Raw genomic sequence first — 26,121 nt, forward strand, 5'->3', positions numbered from 1 at the left:
TTTGAATCTAAATACCAGAGTCACAGGGACCATATCGGTTTGAATCTAAATACCAGAGTCACATGGACCAAACGGAGATGCAAGATGGTTAAAGTGCTTCTAATCCCTCAGTTGCTGCCATGTCTTGCAAGAAAGAAGAGGGTGCATAAGTGACTTTACTTTAAGAAGGGTCTTTGCAGGGCTGGATGGAAGGAATGTATTAGATCATCATCACCCAACCGAAAAAGGAAGCACCATTTCCTTATTCATAATGGGTACCGCCGAGCATTGTCTCTTTTATGTATAAACTTAAACATGTATGGCTAGATAGAAATGAAAAACCAAAAAAGCCATGTCGAAGGATTCAGAAGTAAATCCACCAAGCAAATAGACCAATGGAATTACTAAGATTGTGGGCTGCATTTAAATCCACACAGCACCCCGATCCCAGTAATAAAAATTAGACATAAAATTGACATATTTCCCAGGAACTCTATCCAGGGGCCCGGTTGCCAAGTTCTGCTGTAATTTTACATGGAGCAAAAATATCACCAGGAAAGGCAAATGAGGCGTTTGATCTATGAGCTCAAGCTTCCATGTGTAGGATATCCTGAAGGTTCTCATTTGATTTGTCTTGGAGGAGGAGAAAAAAAAAAAATTGAAACTAATTCCAAGCCAACAGGAAATTTGCACTTTTTCAGAGTTGAGAGCCAAATGAGCTGCTGAAATACAAAGTAAGGGTCCAAATGCCTTCACTGCGGTTTGATTACATGCAGACTTTTCGAGGGGTCTGAGCCGGCTGGCTGGAACACAGTCTCACAGTTACATCGTGTTAGAGGACCCAAGAAGAAGAAAATAAAAGGATGGATTCCAATTTTGGCACTTTGCAGTTCCATTTTGGTGAATATGCTCAAGAGGTTCGAGGGAGCTTAGAACATGAGCTTGGAAAGAAATGCTCAGAGACCCATAAACAGGAGGGGGCCACCCGGGAATGCTCTGCAGCCATCCTTCAGCGGCACTTTCTCCAGCAAGCTTTTAATTTCAGCAGGAACGCGAGGCACTGATGGAGTGCTTTTGGGTCTCCACTGGTCTCAGATTTTAAAATATTAAGCCAAATACTCAATTTAATAATGCAGAAGAATTTAATTTTGAGTCCTGACTGCAGATCAGTGTCAAAAGAATTCTCCAACAAGAGGAGGTGGAGGGCCAGAAGAGCGGACAAGGGCTGTTGGGAAGTTTGTTCCACGTCTTTTGAAGCTGATCCAAACCTTACTCCATGGGGTGGCCCCCAGGGGACGCAGGCTACATTTCCCGGGATCTACCTCCCAGGAATTTTATTGCTAATCAAGTAGGTTTCTAGCTCTTCTTGGATCTATAGAGGCGACCACTGCACAGGCTGAGCACAGATGGACAAAAAGATACTAGAGGAAAATCATTTCCTGCTGTTTGCAAGGCAGAGGAGAGCTTCACAGAGGGCAAGAGAAGCCCACTCCCTCAGGGCCCCAGAGGCAGAGCCTCCGTAAATTAAACAGAAAAATCCCAGTCCAATGTCAAACCAGAGACATTTGGGAGGGCCATCCACTCAGAGAATTTTAAGTGCTTGCTTAGTAATAATCACTGGAATTTAGAACTCTACCTCTAATTTAGAGTTTGGGGGGCAGAATATTCCTAAAAGTCAGCATATCCTTCCTGCCTCCATGCTGGGAGTCCTGATAACCATGTGGCTGGGAGGGGGCTTCTGTGTTCCTCACCCCCCACCTCGTACCCGACGAGACAGCACGTAGTGCAGTGGGAGGGGCTGGGGGCTTAGAAGCCCAAGCCTGCGGTCCAGGCCAACACCGCCTAGAGCGTGTTGAGTCCTCTCGGTCAAGTGCCACCATTCCCCTGGCCTGTTTGGCCTCCTGTGGGAGGATGCAGCTGGCCTGCATCTCTTTCTCATCCCTCACGGCTCTCACACGCCCAGTTCCTGCACACCGGTGGTGGTGGGTGGAGCACATGGGCGTTCTAGTCAACCATGCCCTCCCTGTCACTGTCCATCCAACCCACCACGTACTGTAGTTATTCATCTTTCTCCTCTGTCCCCCACTACAATACAGGGGCCCGGCGTTTGTCTCTCTGCTCCCCTCCTGAGGGCCAGCATCCACCCACATCTGACACACAGTGGCCTGGATCAATATTTGACTAGATCACGTTGACCAGATCATTGAAAGGCCGGGGGTGGGGGGATATATCTATCTCTATATCTTTATCTATATCTCAGGGGTGATCCTCCCTTTGCCCTTATGTCTCCCATCTCTAATTCTCCCTAGATGAGCACATGAGCTCATGACCATCCATTGCTACACTTGTCACCACCGTAGGCGTGACAGTCCAATTTTGTCCCCAAGTTACAACACATCTATTCCTACCTCTCAGCCACCAGAATGCTCCCTGGATTCTATCCCCAAAGCCATCCCCTCTTGGCTTCCATGTTGTGTTTGTGGGACACCTAAGCTTCCAGATTTGGAACATCTTCACGTTTCTGAAGCCCTGACTCCATACCCATCCCTGAGTCTGGTCAGTCCCCCAGGAACCCATGCTTCCTGGTACAGCCCCACGGGCCCGGCTTCCATTCCTGGAGCATCTTCTTAGTGTATAGTCCTTCCCACTGCAGACTCTCCCCCCCGACCCCTCTCCCCGGCAGCTGCGTGTCACAAACTGACCCATGTGAGTGACTCACGGGCACCTCTGTGGTCCCTCCTGGAGGATCATGGGAGAAGCATTAACTCTTTGCTCTCATCCCTTTCCCTGGTGGCTCAGGCGGCTGCAACACAGGAGACCCAGGTTCAATCCCTGGGTGGGGAAGGTCCCCTCCAGGAGGGCATGGCAACCCACTCCAGCATTCTTGCCTGGAGAATGCCATGGACAGAGCAACCTGGCGGGCTACAGTCCATGGATCACAAAGAGCCGGATGCGACTGACTGACAAACAGTCATCCTCTGCAGCCAGCTCTGCCCCAGAAGGCTGATGGCTGGTGCTCCCTCACCCTCTGGACCCTCGCTGACTTCAGGATCTAACACAATGTCAGAGGGAGGAAGGGAGCACAGCCAAGTACACCTTCCCCTGGCTCCTGCTCTGAAAAGTCACTCTGGACAGCCTTTGTCCTGTGACTGAACCTCACTGCTGCTCTCAAAGTGACCCTCTCTCTGAGAATTCCCTCCTGAGGCCCAGTTGCAGGATCTGCTATTCCCTGGATGCTTTAGGCTAACAGGTGGCATCCATCCAGCTGCTCCCGGCCTAGGACTCCCAGACTGGTGAGCTCCCCTCTGCCCACACTTGTCCTCTCTCACTAATGACATCGTCTCCCTCCTCAACTCCAATCCTTCTGTGTGGGTACCATCTTCCTCCTGTTGGAGAGTGGATTGATACAGCCACACAAATATACTTACCAAACAAACATCGGGTAGCAAACAAGTGTAAGACAGCTCGTACAACCTCCCTGGGAGCCCAGAAGGCCCAGCACTCTGCTCTTTGGGTGAGCAGCAGCATTTTTTGTGAAGGCTTCACTCAAGGTCAACATGAGCACATCCCTTGGTTCAGGACTGAGTCATCTTACTGGTTGGCGTCCAGCAACCAGAATTCTTCCAAACTTAATGGATGGAGCCGGGGATTATGCCCAAGGTTCAGTCGAAAAGGTTCCTGGGGCAGAGCCCAGGGACTTAGCTGGAGTCTTGTACCTCTTCTGAGCAGGTGGGAGCTTCTCAGAAGACTCAAGCCACGCATCACCTTGAATACACCAGCTGCACCAATGAGAGCTCACCTCTAGTGTTCATCCTGCTCCTTGGACACTGTAATTTTACCACAGCTTATTGGTAGGCCATTTCGGCCAGTAACAGTCCACTTATCTTTTTTTAGGAAATAAAAACCTCTGCAAGCAAACACTCACAAACAATGACAGAGCAGAGGAACATGCTCACATCTTCTGTCAAAAACTAGGAGGTTTAGCCCTGATCTAGAGAAAGCTCTCTTAAAATAGAGAAAAAGAATGAGCAAAAACTGGGTAGAAAAACAGGCAATTGACCTGATCAGGCAGTTCATAGGTAAAGAAAGGGAAATTGCCCTGAAACATAAGCAAGATATTCAACTTCACTCACAGTAAGAGAAGTGCAAATTCAGATGATACTGAAAGTACCATTTCTCACCTATCAGAGACTGGGAGGTTCACACAGAAATTTTGAAACAGTGTAATAATGTTGAATGATAAAGTTAAAAAGTAGGAACAAACATTTTCCATGCAAAATGATATATAAATTCAAAGAGGTTAAGAACAAGGAAATCAACCCAAGTATTCGTTGGAAGGACTGATGCTGAAGATGAAGCTCCAATATTTCAGCCACCTGATGCAAAGAGCTGACTCATTGGAAAAGACCCTGATGCTGGGAAAGATTGAGGGCAGGAGGAGAAGGGGACAACAGAGGACAAGATGGTTGAATGGCATCACCAACTCAGTGGACATGAGTTTGAGCAAACTCCAGGAGACGGTAAAGTACAGGGAAGCCTGGTGGGCTGCAGCCCATGGGGTTGCAAAGAGTTGGACATGACTGAGCGACTGAATGACAAAGGAATATCTTGCAATGTAAAATTTGAACATGCATGCTAAGTCGCTTCAGTCACGTCTGGCTCTATGCGATCCCATGAACTGTAGGCTCCTCTGTCCATGGGATTCTCCAGGAAAGAACACTGGAGTGGGTTTGCCATGCCCTCCTCAGAGGATCTTCCCAACCCAGGGATTGAACCTGAGTCTTTTACATCTCCTAAATTGGCAGGTGGGTTCTTTACCACTGGGGCCACTTGGGAAGCCCAAAATTTGAGCTGGAATATCCAGATGAACTCGCTTTATCCATTAGTAAACCCCAAAGGCAAGGACAGCCCAGTATCAGGGACCACATTCAGCATCTCGACTTTGATTCCTAAATGCTGTTCCCAGTTCTACAGAAAGGAGGACTCGATGCTGATTCCTGCTGTGGGGTAAGGAAAGCACAGGGTGAGGCGGGATGTCTTTTCCTGTGAGAGAGTGAGAAAGAATTCAGGCACAAATGGAGTCCTGTCACAAGCACACCAGGGCCAGTGTGAAGGGATGCCCACTGGCCACATTCAGGACAGAGAGTTGAGCATCAATGATAATAATAAAGATGATAGTAACTTATTATTAATACAGATGTGAATACATGGTAATTCATAACCTGGGGGGACGTGTGTGTGTGTGTGTGTGTGTGTGTGTGTGTGTGTGTGTGTGACATAAAAAAGAAAGAGGAACAGAAGGCAAAGGTGGTCACCTTCAGAGGCAGTTCTTCTTTCTTCAGAAGGAACTATAGTCTCTTGCGGGGCTTCCCCAGTGGCTCAGTGGTAAAGAATCTGCCTGCAGGAAACATGGTTCGATCCCTGGGTCGGGAAGATCCCATACAGGACCTCCCAGCTTGGCAGCCCATCCATTATTCTTGCCTGGAGAATCCCATGGACAGAGGAGCCTGGCGGGCTACAGTCCTTGGGGTCTCAAAGAATCAGACATGACCGAGGTGATTTAGCACACACGCAGGCGTGTAGTCACTTGAGAAGGAGCAGGGGCTAGGAGAAAACTCTCATTATAGGTGACTGTTGGTCAGGAAAGAGAGAATGCTGAAGAACACCGTTTTGTGAATTGTTGAGTTCAATCAGCATTGTATTTTTTCCTTTTTCTTTTTTCTCTCTCTATTTATGAAACATTCCTCATTTTCATACGAGGACCGTCGACTTTTGCCGTCCACCCCCTGAGACCATGGTTCTCTTGCACTGGGCAGGCCCAGAGGACAGCAGGGTGCAAGCCTTGCTGCTGGAGACAGAAGGCTTCAGTTCAGCCTTTCTGGTGAGAATCCGAGCAATTTTCATGAAAACTTTCCTTACATAGAACTTCATCTCTACTTTTAGGATTTGTTCCTTAAAGAATACGGGCCCAAAGGCACAAAAATGCCTTTAGAATTCGTGTGGTTTTGTTCATCAGAACAGACCGTTAGAAACTAGTCTATAATACATAAGCATGATAAATAAAATATAACAACCAGAAATAAAAAGACAATGTCATATTTCGTAATCATATTCAATATAAGAAAAGCTCATTCCTTTAAAAAAAGAAAAAGATCACAATTTTCCATTCACCAAAGAAATAATTGATTCAAGAAGCAAGAGCTAACAATAGATGCTAGAACAATTAGATGAAAGAACAATCACATATTGCTAACTGCCCCCCTCCAAGTTCAAAAGGAAAAATGCATCTTCATTAGGGAAAGACATGACAGTTATTATCTTGAGCAGCATCAATAATTGTGGGAGAATCTGCCATGTGCCCATGAAATGCAGGGATATGACATTCAACTATTGTTGCCAAGCATGTTTAACTGAATCAAGGCTTTAGACCTACCTACAGTTTACTGGAAGCATAGGGGATAGAAGAGCAAATTAAACTACCACAAGGAAGCCATCAAGGAGCCTCCAGAATAGGAGTTTCTATAAACAAAACCCTTAAAAAAAAAAAAACAACTTGGTCTGAAAAAAGTCATTGAAAGAAAACAGGGGGACATATCCTAGATTAAAAGACACTAAAAAGTTATAATAATGAAAAGCCATTCCTAATCCTTAGTTTTTTCAGTAGTCATGTAGAGATGTGAGAGCTGGACTGTCAAGAAGGCTGAGCACTGAAGAATTGATGCTTTCAAATTGTGGTGTTGGAGAAGACTCTTGAGAGTCCTTGGACAGTAAAGAGTTCAAACCAGTCAGTCCTAAAGGAAATCAACCCTGAATATTCACTGGAAGGACTGATGCTGAAGCTGAAGCTCCAATCCTTTGGCCACCTGATGTGAAGAGCTGACTCATTGGAAAAGACCCTGATGCTGGGAAAGATTGAAAGCAATTGGAGAAGAGGGTGGCAAAGGATGAGATGGTTAGATAGCATCACTGACTCAATGGGCATGGATTGAGCAAATTCCAGGAGATGGTGAAGGACAGGAAAGCCTGGCATGCTGCAGTCCATGGAGTTGCAAAGCATCCGACATGACTGGGCAACTGAACAACAGCAACATGATCCTTAATGGGTTTCTGTCCGAAAGAGAAAACGTAAAATACACTTTGGGGATGGTCAGGGATATGTTAGTATGGGCTAGATAGTAGATGAACTTAGATAACTGTTCATTTCCTAACTGGAAGGCCCACGCTGTGTAGTGATGCCAAACCGAAGCCAAACCAGAGAGAGCCTTATGATCTTGATCCACGGTTCTCTCCAGATTGGACCAGCCTGGCTCCCTGGACCTTGCTTCTGGGGCCCCTCGATAGGGCAGGGTGGGATGAGATGCTGGCAGGGGTTCTCTGAGACTCTCCTGAGAAGGTCCAGAGCCATGAGGATTCACGCTGGGAGAAAGCACATGGCTTAAATCTCACTGGTCCGCGTAGGAAGGAACCCAGAGCCTCAGCCAAACTCCCATCCTGTTTCTGACCCACAGCAGAAATAGAGATGGAGTTTCTTCCTGGTTCTGATTTTGACCTTGGATCCAAGTGTCGATGCCCTTGGAGAATTTTCTGAACTCTTTGGTTTCCCTTGCCTAGCTCATCCTGACTCATCCGTCTCTGGGCACTGTTGCTCTGAGAAGGTTTCCTGGACATCACTGCCCTCGATCACCTCTAAGTGACCCTGTTCTGTCCCTGTAACATCCAGTTCATTCCGTGATTTGTGTTATTCTGAAATGCTGTGTTTGCACATTACCCTGATCCTTCCAGCTTGGGCTCCTTGAGCCAGAAAGCTATTTGTGGCCCTCTGCCCAGAGCTTAGCACAGGGTCTGGCACATGACAGCCAGTCAAGGACATTAGTAGAATTGGCAACAGTTGGCAAGAGGCACACAGGAAATACCCCCGGATGGCGGTGGTGACGTTGATGACAATCGGATGGATACAGCTTGGCTAAGCTGAACTGGAAGCGTCCAAGCTGAAGTCATCTTGGGAAAATCAGCTAGAAAGAGCCCAAGCACCTGGCCAGGAGTGGAAGGAGGGGGTGATATTAGTTTGCACCTCTCTGCAGGGCAGCCTGCTGTGAGCTGGTGCCACCTTTACAACCGGCGCCCAAAGACTGGCGGGTGCTCACTCACACATCTGTGCTGGGCCACTTCAGGGCTGTTTGAAAGCAGATTACATGAGAGAGGCCATGTTCCAAGAGAACTGGGAGCAAGTCCACAGCTTAATGCAAAAACAACGTGTTCCCTTTTGTTCTGCTTTATCTTCCCTGCAAAACTTACCACTCCTCAAATCAGGCACTTAGGAAGCTCTGGGGCCTAGCAAACTTAGGACACATAAAGTTTGCAGAAAACGGTTAAAACAGCAACATCCATGAGCGTTCCAGCACTCTGAGGTATGCGACTCTATCTGGAGCCAGTCCCGGGAATGAATTCCAAATGACCTGGAAGGAATCCTAAGTGGAGAGGGACACAGACCTTCGGTGTCCCAGCTCCACTCAGAGAGGCAAGGATGGGATGGAACAAAAGCAGGTAAGAGTGGACCTTGGCGCTCAGCTGGCCTGTGAACCAAGAGGGCGACTGGGGCAGTGTCCGCTGGCTGTGGGCCTGCTGTCGCCTCTGGTCCTGCGAGAAGCAAACCAGGCTCTGTTATCTCAGAACTCAGGCCTTGGCTTTTATTGTTGTTCAGTCCGCTAAGTTATGTCAACTCTTTGCAACCTCATGGACTGCAGCACACCAGGCTTCCCTGTCCTTCACTGTCTCCCGGAGCTTGCTCAAACTCATGTCCATCGAGTCGGTGATGCCATCCGACCCTCTCATCCCTTGCCTCACCCTTCTCCTCCTGCCCTCCGTCCTTGGGCACGTGCAAAACTGCCTGGCCCAGAGCACGTGCTTGGGCGATGTTTCTAAAGTGAATACATGTCTGGCCTCACCCCCCCATCACTCCTTCTCTGCCTCCTGCTCCTCTACCTGAGTCTTCCTGATAATATTAACATAAAAAACACTTTTCCCTTCAAGCAAACAAGATTAATCCACAGAGGGACTCGGGATACCGAATTGCCCTCCTTCTTGACTGCAAGGGGATCCAACCAGTCTGTCCTAAAGGAAATCAGTCCTGGGTGTTCATCGGAAGGACTGATGCTGAAGCTGAAACTCCAAAACTTTGGCCACCTGATGTGAAGAGCTGACTCATCTGAAAAGACCCTGATGCTGGGAAAGATTGAGGGTGGGAAGAGAAGGGGACGACAGAGGATGAGATGGTTGGATGGCATCACCGACTCAATGGACAGGAGTCTGAGTAAACTTTGGGAGTTGGTGATGGACGGGGAGGCCTGGTGAGCTGCAGACCATGGGGTCACAAAGAGTCAGACACACCTGAGTGACTGAACCAAACTGAACTGAACTGAACTTCCTGGCTGGGGAGAATCAGAACTCATCTCAGTTTCCATGCCTGGGCCTCCTCTCTAGAAGGAAGACACTTCCTATCACTCAGTGACCACTGGGAGGAGCCAGGAAGCACAGACTCCTGGCTCAGGGAAGCTGGTCCTGACAGTTCTGAAGCTGGGGGCTCTGGTGTATATGGATCCCCTGGGTTCTGGTTAAGATGCATGTCCCCCCTGCCCAAGCCCAGAGCCTCTGCATCAGCAGGCCTGAGACAGTTCTCCAGATTCTTCACCCAGGTGTTCGGATGGGATGTTGGGCAGGTACCCCTTCAGTCTGGAGGACGAAGCCACATGCACAATCTCGTTCTTCAAAGTCTTGACCTTCCCCCCAGACCCTTAGCACGGCCTCTCCTCCGAGAGCTCAGCTACTGCAGAATCGACCACCTCTCACTTTGGGAAGACCACTCCAGGTACAAAACCAGAGTCGGCACCTGGGATGAAGCTGGAAGTTCTCCGATGAACTCACAGTGTTTTCTAAACTCCACCCTCTCTAGGGCTTCTCCTTCCTTGGATTTCAGAGGTGGCCTGATTCCGAGCTGCTGTAGCTCTAAGTTACTGTGTCTCGCTGGGTCTCATGCTTGTCCCCGAGTGGCCTGGAAGCTCCCTGAGCTGGGCACCAGGAATCTGGGTGGACCCCGGAGTGCGGGGACCACAGCAGAGCATCAGCTTAGTGACCAGAGGTTTGCTGGGCTGAAGCTGGCCAGTGATGACTTGATCCCTGAATAGTAAGGCAAGAAATAAATAGGATTCATGAGGACAGCTAGTAGCCTTGGAGTGATTGCCCTGGAAATTCAGGGACAACAGAGAAGGCCACTGTGCCATCTGCTACCCTGCCCGTGTGCTAAGTCGTTTTGGTCATGACCGACTCTTTGCGACCCCATGGACTGTAGCCCGCCAGGCTCCTCTTTCCATGGGATTCTCCAGGGAAGGATACTGGAGTGGGTAGCCATTCCTTTCTCCAGAGGATCTTCCTGACCTAAGGATGGAGCTCACGTCTCCTGTGTTTCCTGCTTTGGCAGGCAGATTCTGTGGAAGCCCGTTGGCCCCGCTGGTCGCTCTCGGAGAGGGACAGACCCCGGTGTTGTGGACTGTGCCCCCTTGTCCAGAGTAACGAATTCAATGTCCTAGGATGACCAAACAATGTTTTACACTTAACACCTCTTAATCAGTGAATACAATGAATATTGTGGATGAGATTTATAACATCTCATGATTCCGGTTGGTCCCGCTCAGAATAACATCCCCCTTTGTAGAGAAGCAGATGTCAGCAGAGCAAGGAAGCCAAGAAGTGGCTGGTATGAATGATACCCTTCAGCTTATAGAAGGAAGCTCAATCACATTCAAGATGTCAAAATATTTTACACAGTATTTTCACTGTCACAGAGAAAGCAATGAATCTAACTGGCATGTAAATATGGATATATGATTCATAGCACAGTTATTCATAGTTCAAAATCCTACAAATACTATGAAATGAGTATTAGTAACTTGTTTACAAATTGACTCAGAATAAACCTCATTAAGTTTTCTAAACTCCCAACATACTCACTGACCTGAAATCTTTCAGATTCTGTCCAGTCTCACTGCCTCATTACCATTTCATGACCATAGCTTCCTAGAATGTCAGACTTGGAAAGGGACTCATAAATAATGCTTTAAAATATTTAATAAAAAGTAATTTATATACATTACAAAAAATTAAACTGTAGAATACAGTACAACCAGAAAGGAAGTCTCCCTCCCTCCCTAGCGGTGAAACTTCACAGTCAGAGGTCACTATCACTACTGGTTTCTTGTGTATCCTTCAAGGACACACAAGCATATTTGTGTGGACCTTGCTTATTTACACAAATGTAATATAGTATGCATATTGTACTCTTCCTTATTTTTTCAATTAAAAATACAACTTGGTTCCTTATCAGGGCATATGCCTGTACATCTTATTTTTTCTCTCCTGCTTTATAGATATACCAAAAATTACTTAAAGAACACCCTGTTATTGGACAACTATTTTTTATAACCTTTTTCTGCAATTAAAATGAGCATTCTTTTCTGGTGGGTACTTAAGGAGAATTCCTGGGTAAAGAGATCAAATTGTATGTGAAGATGAAGCTAAAATATACATCTTCATGAAAAATGTGTATGCTCGGTCATGTCAGACTCTTTGTGACCCCATGGACTGTAGCCCACTAGGTTCCTCTTTCCCATGGACTGAACCCCACCCCCATCCCCACAGGCCCCTCTGCCCATGGGATTTCCCAGGTAAGAATACTGGAGTGGTTTGCCATTTCCTCCTCCAGGGGGTCTTCCTGACCCAGGGATCAAATCCACATCTCCTGAATTGATAGGCAGATTCTTTACCACTGTGTCACCTGAGAAGTGCCATTAAAATTGTACAAAATGCTGGTTTTCATTCAACTTGATCTACACAATGTGTTAAGATTTTTTAAATGTTTTATAAATCTAAGAGATAGAAATGGTGCCTTATTTGAATTTTTATTTTTAATAAAGAATGAAGCTTTTTACCCAAAGTTTAAAATCATTTGTATTTCTTTATCCATGATATTGGAACTCTCTTGCTTTTTTTGATGATCCAATGAAAGTTGGCAATTTGATCTCTGGTGCCTCTGCCTTTTCTAAATCCAGCTTGGACATCTGGAAGTTCACGGTTCATGTACTGTTGAAGCTTGGCTTGGAGGATTTTGAGAATTACTTTGCTAGCTTGTGAGACGAGTGCAATTGTGCAGTAGTTTGAGCATTCTTTGGCATTGCCTTTCTTTGGGATTAGAATGAAAACTGACCTTTTCCAGTCCTGTGGCCACTGCTGAGTTTTCCAAATTTGCTGGCATATTGAGTGCAGCACTTTCACAGCATCATCTTTTAGGATTTGAAATAGTTCAACTGGAATTCCATCACCTCCACTAGCTTTGTTCATAGTGATTCTTCCTAAGGCCCATTTGACTTCACATTCCAGGATGTCTGGCTCTAGGTGAGTGATCACATCATTGTGGTTATCTGTGTGCAGGTCAAGAAGCAACAGCTAGAACTAGACATAGAACAACAGACTGGTTCCAAATCAGGAAAGGAGTACATCAAGGTTGCATATTGTCACCCTACTTATTTAACTTTTATGCAGAGTACATCATGCAAAATGCCGAGCTAGATGAAGCACAAGATGGAATCAAGATTGCCAGGAGAAATATCAATAACCTCAGATATGCAGATGATACCACTCTTATGGCAGAAAACGAAGAATTAAAGAGTCTCTTGATGAAAGTAAAGAGGAGAGTGAAAAAGTTGATTTAAGCTCAACATTCAGAAAACTAAGATCATGGCATCTGGTTCCATCACTTCATGGCAAATAGATGGGGAAACAGTGGAAATAGTGACAGACTTTATATTTTGGGGCTCCAAAATCACTGCGGATGGTGACTGCAGCCATGAAATTAAAAGACACTTGCTCTTGGAAGGAAAGCTATTATCAATCGAAACAGCATATTAGAAAGCAGAGACCTTATTTTACCAACAAAGGTCCGTCTAGTCAAAGCTATGGTTTTCCCAGTAGTCATGTATGGATGTGAGAGTTGGACTATAAAGAAAGCTGAGCACCAAAGAATTGATGCTTTTGAACTGTGGTGTTGGAGAAGACTCTTGAGAGTCCCCTGGACTACAAGGAGATCGAATCAGTCCATCCTAAAGGAAATCAGTCCTGAATATTCATTGGAGCAACAGATGCTGAAGCTGAAACTCCAATACTTTGGCTACCTGATGCAAAGAACTGACTCATTGGAAACGATCCTGATACTGGGAAAGATTGAAGGCAGGAGGAGAAGGGGACGACAGAGGATGAGATGGTTGGATGGCATCACTGACTCGATGGACGTGAGTTTGAGCAAGCTCCAGGAGCTGGTGATGGACAGGGAGGTCTGGCGTGCTGCAGTCTATGGGGTCGCAAAGAGTTGGACATGACTGAATGACTGACCTGACTGACTGACTCATCCATGAAATGTTTATTCAAGTCTTTACACAATTGTGTATTAGATAATGACTTTTTCCAAATGTTCTTTAAGAGCTCTTTACATATCAAGAAAGGAAGATATGTATTTATTGTTTACCTGGTAAAATTATCTTTGCTCTCAGCTTGTTATTTATATTTTTACTTTGGGTAATTTTTGATGCCAAGTCAGTAAATTTTTATAGTTTTTTTTAATTGCTGTTTGTGGATTTCATTTCCTGCTAACCAAGTTCTTTTCCACACTGAAGTTATATAAATAAAATTCTTACATGTTTTGTTCTTAAATTGGATTTTACACCTTAAATTTATGATCCATATGGAATTTACATTGGTATATAAAGTATGAACCAGGAGCCCCAGGTTGAATTTTTTTTCTTGTTAAATGGTTAGTTATTTGTTCAACAATGTTTCCTATATAATTTATCTTTCTCACTGCATTTAAATGCTACATTTATCATATGTAACATTTATATATGTGTTAGAGTTTTTATACATCTCTTATTCTATTTTTATATTACATTTTATTATATTGTTTTTTATTCTATTGTTCTATTTTTATACTAAGTTTCAAATCCTTTATCTTCCTAAAGCTTCATAATACATATAACATCTGGATAGATTTTTTTTTACCTCATGAATTTTCCATCTTTGGACTTTTCTATTTATGGAAGAACAATATGTTTTTTAAATCTGGAGTCTGACAAAGTAAAAAATTCCAATAGAAGTTTTTACTTGGATTATATTTAATTTCTATTGCCAAAGGATCTATTCATTCTAAGTATAAGACATGTTTCCATGTTGAATCTTTTAGCAGAATTCTAATTTTTTCCTATAAATGTTCTATGTAGTTTTATTTATTCTTAATAATTTTAATCATTGGTGAAAAAGTAAACATAACCTCCTTAATTGAAAAAGCATTGTATGTTTATGTTCTCTCTTTTTCTCTCTGGAGATCTGTATCTAGGTAGACAGATACACACAGAATGAGAGAGAGAGTTATATTCTAGAAAATGAAAGTGAAAGTGAAGTCGCTCAGTCGTATCCGACTCTTTGCCACCCCATGGATTGTAGCCCGCCAGGCTTCTTTGTCCACGGGATTCTCCAGGCAAGAGTACTAGAGTGGGTTGCCATTTCCTTCTCCAGGGGATCTTCCTGACCCAGGAATCGAACCCGGGTCTCCCGACATTGCAGGCAGATGCTTTACCCTCTGAGCCAGCAGGGAAGCCCAATATATATATTTATACTAGAACTAAGACCAAAACCAAAATATATTCAGTCACCTTAACAAAGACTAAAGGTAAGTTGATGGGATCAATGGGATCTGCCAATAATTGAAACACCTCCCAAAATAAGGTTCAACAACCTCAAGGAAAACATAATATCACCTCTTATGTCATATACAACGATCAGCATAGAATCAAAAATTATGAGACAAAGCAGGAAAAATGTGACCCGTGATCAAAATGAAAAACAGTCAACAGAAATTTAAGTATGTTGGAGAATTTAAGTTTTGTGGAAAGCATCAGCCTACAGATTCAAGGGGCACAGCAGTGCCTTATTGGGATAAATAAAAATAAAAGCACACCTAGACGTGTCAGAGTAAAGTTTCTATAAACCAAAGATAAAAAGAAATATTTTGAAAGCAGTCAGATAAAAGCAACATACTAAATACACACAGAATGGAGCTAATTACTCCTAATTTCTAATCAGGAAAACAAACAAAAAACATAGCCCAATGTATAAAGTAATGAAATCTTTAAAGTGCTGAAAAATTAAAACTGTCAATTCTGTAATATATATTCATTGAAAGTATCTTTTGAAATGAGGGTAAAAACATCTTCAGATAAATGAAAGCTAAGGAAGCATGCATGCACTATAAAAAATGATAAAGTTCCTTATGAATGATGATAATATCAAAACGAAACTTGGAAATACAGGAAGGAATAAAGAGCACCATGAGCAGTCAATACATGGATAAATATTAGAAACTATTCTCCTTTTTTAATTTTCTTCATGGTAAACTATCAACATTATATTATGAAATTTTTAATATATATAATAGTAAAAGGTATTAAAACAACTGTATAAAGAACAGTGAATTTAAATGGAATGATACTTGATATTTTTGATATTTTATCAGAAGTGTTTAATATTAATCCTAAATAGACAACGCTAGGTTAAAATGCACAATTTAATCTCTACAGTAACCACTAAATACAAAAAGAAGAAAACCACCACCACCACCACCAACAGGCCTAGTTAAAAAAGAGAATGTAAAAAGTTGAACTTTTAAAATTTATGTAACTCGAAAAAAGAGGATAAAGTGGAAAAAAGGAATAAAAAATTGATGGGACAAATGGAAAATGAATAAGATAGTGGCAATTGCATTAAATATAAATGGACAAAACACTGTTCAAAAGACAAACTTTCAGGTCACATAAAAAGATAAAACCTAACGATCTGATTACTACAAGCATTACATTCTAAGTATAAGGAAATGACAGATTAAAAATAAAAGAATAAAAAAATGCATAGCATAAAATGTAGGCTTAAGAAAGCTTGTGTGGCTATGTTAATAACAAAAACATAGAATTCAGAACAAATGCAGCACCAGAAAGAGCAAGAATCATTTCCTAATGATAAAAAGTCTTTTTCTGAGGAAGACATAATAAGAAGAAATGTGAATACACATAAAAGCAAAGTTTCAAAATAAATAATAAAAAACTGATAGAATTAAAGGGAGAAATGAATCATTGTTAGAGATTTTAACACTTTTCTCTCAGGAATTGAAATTATCACTAGATAACAAATTAGGTATATGAAAAATTTGGACAACTCTATCAACTGCCTTGACCTAACTGATATTTATAGAAGAATGCCACATCCAAAGCCATGAACAGACATCATTTTTTAGTGCCCATGAAATGTTCACCAAGAAGAACCATATGCAGGGCAAATCTCAGTAAATCTGAAAAAGTTTCAAGATCTTATACTGCATATTTGCTAGTTAAAATGAAATTATAACAATAAAATGTTAATTTTAAAAATCCAATATTTATAAAATTTAAAATACACTTCTCAGTAACACTGTATTCAAAGGGAAAAAAAATCACAATAGAATGTTTTGAACTGAATTATAATGAAAACAAGCATATCAAAAACATATGAGATTCAGAAAAAGCAGTACAAAATGGAAACCTGGCAAGTTTAAATGCACACACTATCCCAAAAAATTTAAAATGAATATTAGTCTCCTTCTTAAGAAGCTAGTGTATAAAGAAAACACAAATCACTTAGAGAAATAAAAGTAAGAACAGATGAAATCATTGAAATAAAAAATGTAGAAAAAGCTTACCAAAAAATTAATCCATTCATACACAAACTCTCTCCAAAAATCAACTAGGAAGGAGCACTCCCCAACTCATTTTTTGAGGCCAGTGTATCTCTGATATCACAAATTGAGAAAGGTATGACAAAAATGTAAACTAAAGAGAAACATTCTTCATAAACATACATAAAAATATTTAATAAGACACTAAGAAATAAAATTCAGCAATATGTAGAAAGGATAATACAAAAATATGTCCTAAGCAAGTAAGATTTACCCCAAGAGTGGAAGGTTGATTTAACATCTGAAACCAATCAATTTAATTCATCACATTAATAAAAGGGGAAAAATAATCATTTCAATAGACACAAAAAGCATTTGTTGAAATTCAACATCAACTTATGATAAATCAAAATCACTACATCAAACTACAAATTAAGGAAAATGTGTTAATTCTGAAAAAGGGCATCTACAAAGCAACAACCAGTGACATGTACTAACTCACTTCAGTCGTGTCCAACTCTTTGCAACTCCATGGCCTGTAGCCTGCCAGACCCCTCTGTCCATAGGATTCTCCAGGCAGCAATACTGGAGTGGGTTTCCATGCCCGCCTCCAAGGATCGAATGAATGAACCCTGCATTGGCAGGTGGTTCTTTACCACTAGCACCACCCGATAAGGCCTACATGTATTATTATATTTAATGGCAAGATGTTGAATGCCTTCCTGTAGGATTGGTATAAGGCAGCACAGTATCTGTTCTTAAATTCTATAAAATTTGAGGAAGAAAGAGTCAAGCTGTTTTTATTTGCAGTTAACATGATTTCATGTACATAGAAAATATTAAAGAAGCTACAAAAATGCTGCTGGGTCAATTAAACAAGATCACAGGATAAGGTCAATATAAAAAAATCTACTGTAATTATTTGTATTAGCCACAAGGAAATGAAAAACATATTTTTTTTAAAAAAGCCCTATCTACAATAGCATCAAAAAACAAAATGTTTAAGAACAAATGTAATAAAAGTCATGCTAAATCTCTGACTGAAAAATTTTATAAAAACAATTTCTGAGAGAAATAGAGAGATAAAGTTCACGGACTAGAAAATTCAATATTATTAAGATGTCTGTTTTCCTCCCAACTGATTGGTAGTTTCTGTGCAATCCCACTGAAAATCCTAGCAAACATTTTTGCGAATATGAACAAGCTGATTCTAAACTTTGTATGGTAATCTAAACAACCTAGGATAACTAAAACAATCCTAAAGAAAAATGTGTGCTCAGTCGCTCTGTCGTGTCCAACTCTTTGCAACCCCATGGACTGTAGCCTACCAGGTTCCTCTGTCCATGGAATTTCCCAGTCAAGAGTACGAGGGTGAGTTGCCCTTTCCTCCTCCAGGGGATCTTCCCAGCCCAGGGATCGAACCTGTGTCCTTTGCGCCTTCTGCATTGGCAGGTAGATTCTTCTCCACTGAGCCACTAGGGAAGCAAATAGATGAGGAGAGTTTTCACTACCCGATTCCAAGACTTGCTATGAGCTACAATTACCAGGACACTGTAGTCTTGACATACGGATAGAGAAACATTGAAAGAGCAGGGTAAGTCTAGAAGGAGGTCCACACAATCACAGGACTTCTGATGAAGGTTGCATATCATGCATCGGGGAAAGCATGGTCTTGTCATAAGCAATTTTAGAACAGTTAGATAAACATAATAGGGAAACTAAAGCTTAATTCTGCCTCACATACCAAAAGAAATTAATTTGAGATGGAGCATTTAATATGAGCCCAAAATATAAAAGCTAAAACTAAAATCTCTGGAAGAAATTATGAGAATATCTTTGCAACCTTGAGTCAGGCCAAGATTTCATAGAATATAAAATGCACTGAGTAAAAGGAAAAAAATCATAAATGGAACATCAATGTTAACAATTTCTGCACATCAAGCGACTCTACCAAGAATGAATAGTCAAGCTGGATATTGGGGAAAAAATATTCACAATACACATGTCTGTCAAAGTCTTATATTTAAAATATATACAAAGAACTCATAAAATTCAATAATAAAATGCCAAATATTTTGTAATGGGCACGTGGTAGAAGTGGATTCAACAGGAGATATATTGTGTTCTTTACAAAATGCAAACTTCACTGCTGCCTCGTTTTAAGAAACTGCAGCAACCAGTCCAACTTCAACAACTACCACACTGATGAGCAGGTTTCCATCAACGCTGAGGCAAGACTCCTGACCAGCATAAAGACTTCAACTCACTGAAGGCTCAGATAGTGGTTAGCACTTTTTAGCAACAAAGGAATTTTAATTAAGTATTTACATTGTTTTATAAAACATAATGTTACTGCATGCTTAATAGACTTCAGTATAGTGTAAAGACAAGTTTTATGCACTGGGAAACCAAAAATTTGCATGACTTACTTTATTTCACAATTTGCTTCATTGCAGTGGTTGAGAAAGAAACCCACAGTATCTGTGAGGTCTGTCTGTATGTGACCACAAAACGGCCTCCATGTGTATGTAAATAGCAGCTCTATTTATAGCTATATTTATAATAACCCCAAACTGGAAACAAGTCAAATGTCCATCGACAGAGAACAATCCAACTGTGGTTCATTCTCACTGCTAATACTATGAAGCGGCACAAATAAACATAGCGCATATAGCAACGTGGAGGATCTTAAAGACTTTGCGAGCCCGTGCGCTAAGCGTTAAAGAACACGCACGAGTGACGGCGCGGACAGGAGGTTCGGGGCAGACAGAGCAGGTCCATGGTTGTCCATGGAAGTGGGAATTAGCGATAGGGAAGAGAAGGAAAACTTGCGCATAACAGAAAAATTCTGCATCCAGATGGAGGCTTTGGTTACACAGGGGTACAAAATTATCAGGTTGTACACTTCAGGACTGTGCAGTCGACTGTTTGTGAATTTTACTTCAATTAAAAATTGTTGGACCTTACTGCTTTACGATTGTTTTACTAATCAGTCCGATACATATTTTTATGGTTTTAGCATGTGAAGGAGGCAAGTGTACAATCTGTTTTAGTAGTTTTCTGAAAGCAGAAATAGATACTAATTTTTGTTTTATTTTTAACATCATGATGAGAAAGAAAGAGGAAGAGAATGAGAAAGAAAAGGAGAAATAGAAAAGTTGGTTTATCTTATATAATAGGGTTAGGCAATGTATATTGTTTTGCTATGGGCTCCATTTTTTGCTCAAGAATATGTAATTCAAAGTGAGCACATATAAAACTCCAAATTCCTTTAACTTCGTATATGATAGATTCACAAACTGTGTTTTGAATATGGCGACACCCTCTCTCAAATTGCACTTCCTGCCTTTGTAGCCCCACGTTTGGGGCGGCATGTTTATCAGAGCCCCTTTGATGAGTTAGCATTGGAGGATTTTCTCTAAAATAATTGTGAACCAAGGTACAACCTGGCAATACAACATTCGTCAAACAAAGGTGAAGGGTTGTGACCCTGTTTTGCTATGTAGTAATGAACACATACACACTCGTTGTATCCAACTCTTTGCGACCCCATGGACTGTAACCTGCCAGGCTCCTCTGTCCATGGGATTTCTCAGGCAAGAGTACTGCAGTGGGTTGTCATCTTCTGCTCCAGGGGATCTTCCTGACCCAGGGATCGAACCCAGGTTTCCTGCATTGTAGGCAGATTCTCTACCACTGAGCTACCAGGGAAGCTCGTGAAGTAAATGACAAACCAATCCTGCAGGACTTTAGGTTACAAAGCTGGCAGCAATGCCTCATGCATCGTTTGGAGAATCACCCCCTCTCACACTGTTCACACGTCTCAGCAGATTCTGGTCAGGCATGTGCCCCCAGCCTGTCCAGTTGCATCCACAACCCAGCAGTGTGTGGGTGAGCAGGTGCAGGCCACACTGGACCGGAGTCTCAGCATCAGGACTTTTGCTGGTTTGGCTTCTCTTTCTGGGACAGTTGCTGAGTCACTGCTGGTCATCACTGGGACCCAAGTGGTACTCGTGGTGAAGAACCTGCCTGCCGATTAGGGAGACACTGGGGATTCAGCTTCAGTCCCTGGGTCCGGAAGATCCCCTAGAGGAAGGCAAGGCAACCCACTCCAGGAGAATACCCAAGGACAGAGGAGCCTGGAAGGCTACAGTCCATGGGGTCTCAAAGAGTCGGAAATGACTGAAGTGACTGAGTGTGCACGCACGTGGGAAGCCATGCTAAGCCTGCAGCCAACACAGGTGAAAATAAAAGAAAACACTTTTTAAAAGAGTGTAGACTCATCAACTCGTGATATTACTGAGCGTCTGTACCCAGACAAAATTGGAATCACTGATCCAGTCAACACATGCCCTTTTCTGTTTGAAATATTTTGAGTTATTAATATTTTGCTTGAAGCCCAGGAGTCTTTGTTAGGACAGCATCCGGGGAGAAGCTGAGTTTCACATTACTTCTTTTTTGCAACACTTACTGCCAGAGAACAAAGAATGACATCCACGAATTTCCTATTCAATGTTGTCTGAGATGGACATTTTCAAGGATGTAAGAACACATGGAACCCAGCATCCATGGCTCTTTTTGAAGACAAAAGAAGTCAAAATGGAACAAAAAGACTATCTGACAACTACATTCAGTCAAGCAAGAAATGGATTTAAACAAACGACTTTGTTGTATACTTAGATGGATTTGCTGCTCTCATCCTAATTCCTTTCTCCAAGACTTCTTTATTTTTAAAACTGGAAACCTGTGGGAAGCACGGACACAGAAGGGAATGTCCTAGTTACATTATTCTTTCACTGTCAGCATTTATCACAATTTATCACAGGGTTTGGAGCTGGCCCTATAGAAGCTTAACCAGCAGTCCTAATGTGTGCAAGTGTTTGTGTGTAAATTTACAGCTTAGGTAAACGTGCATGCTTAGATGTTTCAGTCATGTCCGATTCTTTGTGACCGTATGGACTGTAGCCTGCCAGGCTCCTCTGTCCGTGGGAGTCTCCAGAAAGAATACTGCAGTGTGTTGCCACGACCTCCTCTCCAGGGAATCTTCCCAACCCAGAGTCTGAACCCACGTCTCTTATGTCTCCTGCATTGGCAAGAGGGTTCTTTACCCCTAGCGCCACCTGGGAAGCCCTTGATAAGTGTGAACCTAATAACACCCCAGAGCTTCAACCGAGGAGACAGAGCTTTCCCAGTAAGTTGGCCCCACAGGTCACACCATGCTTTGGAGGCGGGGAGAGGTCCAAGGACCATCTGCTCTAGGATGAGGACATGATCTTGGCTCCTTCACTTATCAGTTGAGGAAATAATATTTTCACTTCCAAAGAATGTACTCTGTACACGACGCTTTCACTTCCATTCCTCAAACAATTTTCATTTAGTCAGACAGTGAATATGAAATATGATTTCATGTTTCTCTGGAATTGTTGCCACATTTTTCCCGTAAGAGTGATTCATTTCAGAGCCTTCAATTAATGAGGAAGAAAAGGGTGTTGTTGTTATTCACATGAATATCATGTATCCTAGCACATCATCCCAAAGACTGGCTAGAAAGAGCTGCTCCCTCACAGGCCCAAGCGACACTGGCTTGAGTGTGTAGTCAGAACCAGGGACCAGGGCTCCGTGGCCACGCAGCAGGCACTAAGTCTGGGAACAGCCTGCTGTCCTCCGAACACTGGTACGTCCCCCACCCTGGCCTCTGCCTTGAAACTCATTTCTGTCGGTCCCAGGTGGACTCTAATTCCTAACGTCTAAACTCCCCCAGAGTAAAACATACGTGTTCTGCGATTTTGGACAATTTTTCTCCCCTGGTGTTAACTGATTGTTTAAAAACAAATGAACCCCAAAGCCATCCAGATCGGGTCAATTTCCTCTGCCTGCCATCTGATCCACAAAGACAAAAATAGGGAATTTTCCTGTGCTGACTTTGCTCCAAAGGAAAGAAGGCGAAACAGTGTGGGAAAATGTCTTGGTTGTGCTGAGGCCTTGGAGAAGACCCAAAGGCAGAGCATCCCCTGGGGTGTGGGCTGGAAATGTGATGAATGAGCCGGCCGGGGAGCCCTGCCTCCTCCCCAGCATATGTTTTTGTACTTTCTTCCTAATATATTGCAGGATTATTGCTAAGGCGTGAACAGTTCTGGAACTCCTCCCCACCCCTTAAGACTCAGCCAGCCCACCCCACGTTTTACTTGAAACATAAACTACTTGGAAAGACAAGGCCCTCGCGATTGTTACAAGGGCACAAAGCATTAACAATGAAGGTGCACCTGTGCGTCATCTGGGGCTTTCCAAACGGCAACGACATTCACATCTTTAAGGACGGGGGAGAAGCGGGGAACACCACCATGTTTTATGGATAAGCGACAGATCCAGAACATGGAAGAGCGTGTGCAACTGCGCTTAGAGTCATACCAGGATTTCTTTTTAAAAAAATTGTTTCCTGAAAAAAAACACATGTGCCAAAAACTTTCCCATCCATTTTAATAAATGTGGAAAATGTCATCCTTAGGTTTCTGATCTCTCAGTAATGATTACCTCGAAGCAGTGATTTTAGTACTTCTTTGAGTTTTCCAAAGTTTTTTGAACCTTTTTGATGGGTCAGTGAAGATTTTATTTTTTTCAAACTCTCAGAGACAAAAAAAAAGTTATATTTGTCCAAAGTTTAATGAACTTGAAAAGTCCAGGAAACTGAGTTTCTGTTTAGCATCGCATGAGGTTACTGTTGGTCCACACCAGGAAGGCTCTGTGTGAGGAGGGGAGGTTTGAATATTAGGTTTCCTCTGATGCAACATCTACAAAAGCTAAATATCCAGAATTTCTCTCAAGCCGCTGAGTGTTATGTCTGACAGGAGGAGGAATTCCAAAGTTCAGCTTTTGCAGCTGTAGTTGGCAAAGGGAAGGGACAGAAAGGGGGTACTCTGGCCACAGGGCTTTGGCATGTGCATAGGAGTTGTGTGTGCAGCCTGGGGCTGACCACGCACTGACCCTCCTGCTCCGCATCTCCCCCAGACATGTGCCCAGTGACAGGAGAAGCCCAATGAGCAGGTCAGAGCCAGGGGCTAGAGACAAGAGGATGAGAACAGCAGGAACCGTGACCCACTGCGAACGTGCTCAGATGCCTAAGAAGCTCATCTGGACGCAGTCAGGGTGGTCCCAATGTTCTACCATTTCAAGTGGCCTTGCTCTCCCTTGCCCCTGCCACCTCTTTCACCCGCCCTGTACCCTCTTGGAATCTCCGTGACTTGTTTGATCTCTGGGTCACCAGGGGCCATTAATGCCCAGGCAGCCTCATGGATTTTACCAGGCACATTTCCTCCAGGGCAGAAAGGCTGTCTGGGACCCATTCCTCATTGTCTTTCCCCCATTCAGTCCCTGTTCTCTCTTGCTGTTCCCGTACCTAGGGGAGGAAAAGTAAATGGAAGCCAGAATGTCAAGTTCAAATTAGAGGGAGGGAAACAGAAGAAGTAAAAAGAAAGAGACGGATTAGACCCCAAAAAGAATCAGCTTTGCCTTTCAATCAGCTCTAACCATCCCAATCAGTTCTATTCATTCTAATCCCCCTGGTAATTCATTTCTTTTGAGCAATAGTTATAGCTACAGTTTGTTTAAATTTCATGCAGATAATCTAAAATTTTCCAACTGATGTAGCAAAACAGACAGACAAAAGCTTACAGAAGTCACCACGGGGATGAACAGAGCCGTATCACCATCCCTGAAACCATGAACCATGGAAGACACAAGCGGTGTGCACCCTGGGGCTTCTGGTCAACCCTCAGCACCTCAGGAGGAAATCACGGGTAACACAGCTCTCCGCCTTCTTGGCGGCCATGGGGACTAAGGGACTCAGGCCCTGGGAAGCCCATGGAACAGCGCTCAGTGAATGGTGTTGGTTTCTAATGCAGGAAATTTCTGGCCACCCATTAGTTCCCAAATCATCTCTGTGCTTCAGGCAGGGCCCCGCAGAGCCTGTCCTCACGAGCTGCTGCTGAGTGAAGGAGCTACTAGAGCATCCCTACCCGCTGCCTTTACGCCTCAATGCCAGCTCTCATTTCAATCCTGCAGAGAAGTGGCCAGTGACCGGCAGAGGAGGGGGGGCCCGTGGTGAGAGAGGAACTGGGCCTCTTGGAAACCACGAGGCTGGCTTGAGGAGGGGCCCACAGCCCAGGCATGGCAACCACTGAGGCTCTTTGGGATTATCAAAGGACAACTTCCAGATGAACGTCCCCAGGTGTGGCCCCCATGGACACGGGAAGGAAGACCTATGGTAGGAGGCGCGGCTCACTGATGGCATTCTGGGTGAGGTCTGGGTCTGGATCTGGGGGCTTACTTCCAGCTAGAGATATAGACAGTAGCTCAGAGCCTAGATCCCAGATAACTAGGAGAGCACTCAATTCCTTCCCGACTGAAAACACTTTGGTCCAAAGGCAATACATGGCTCACATGTGACACGTGGAGCCTAATCCCTGTAACAGAAGTGCCTGAACAGAGGGTGAATTTACTCCTGACTTTGAATTCACTGTCACTCTTCAGCCACACCTGACTTCACTCTCAAGGTGCTGGGGACAGAGGAGACTTTGGGTTTCCTGTGCTCCAGGCCCACGCATCTCCCAGGCTGGAACGTTCCAAACCCATCAGGAGGGAGAGGAGTGACCAGAGCAACTGTTTGCATAATTTTTTTTTTTTTTTTTAAATCCATCCCCAGAAATAAAATGGAGATGCCAGATCCCCGTGGTAATAAAAGTGAACCTCCAACCCCCTTTTAAAAATGTAATGTTTCCCCCTCGCCCCGAAAATGTTTACCTTATCTGTTTTTAAGACTTAAAAGGCAAACAACACAGTAATTATCTTTAGGAAAATGGGAAGTAGTGAGAGCCAGAGAGAATGAGTCATACTTCTGTTTTCCTTTTTTTTCTATCATAACTGTTTCTCTTGGAAGGCATCTGAGTCGTGGTTATTAATTTATCTTTATGCGATTTCCAGCTGCTGATCACGTGTTAAACCATACATGAAGGGGAACAAGAGGGCTGTCTGGGGACCAAAGCCTTCCTCAAAGTGAAGAGCAGGTTTTTAAAGTCACGAACCCTGGCACCCCCATCCCTCGGCAACCCCCGCCACTTCCCTGGGAGGCGCCCGACTCAGCGGGTGAGGAAGGGTCGGGAATCAGCTGGAATGTGGAGTCTGCCCATTCGTGGGAGAAGAGCCTGGGAAGTTGAGTGCCGCGGGGTCAGCTCTGAAGCCGGGTGGGTGAAGGAGACGCCAACAGCTGGGTGGTCCCTGGGGGGAGCCTGCTCCCTTGCACGGGCAGCTACCGTAGCACCTACTACTTGCCTGGCCCTAGTTTAAAA

The sequence above is a fragment of the Dama dama genome, chromosome 15, assembly GCF_033118175.1.
Source record: "Dama dama isolate Ldn47 chromosome 15, ASM3311817v1, whole genome shotgun sequence".
NCBI lineage: Eukaryota > Metazoa > Chordata > Mammalia > Artiodactyla > Cervidae > Dama > Dama dama.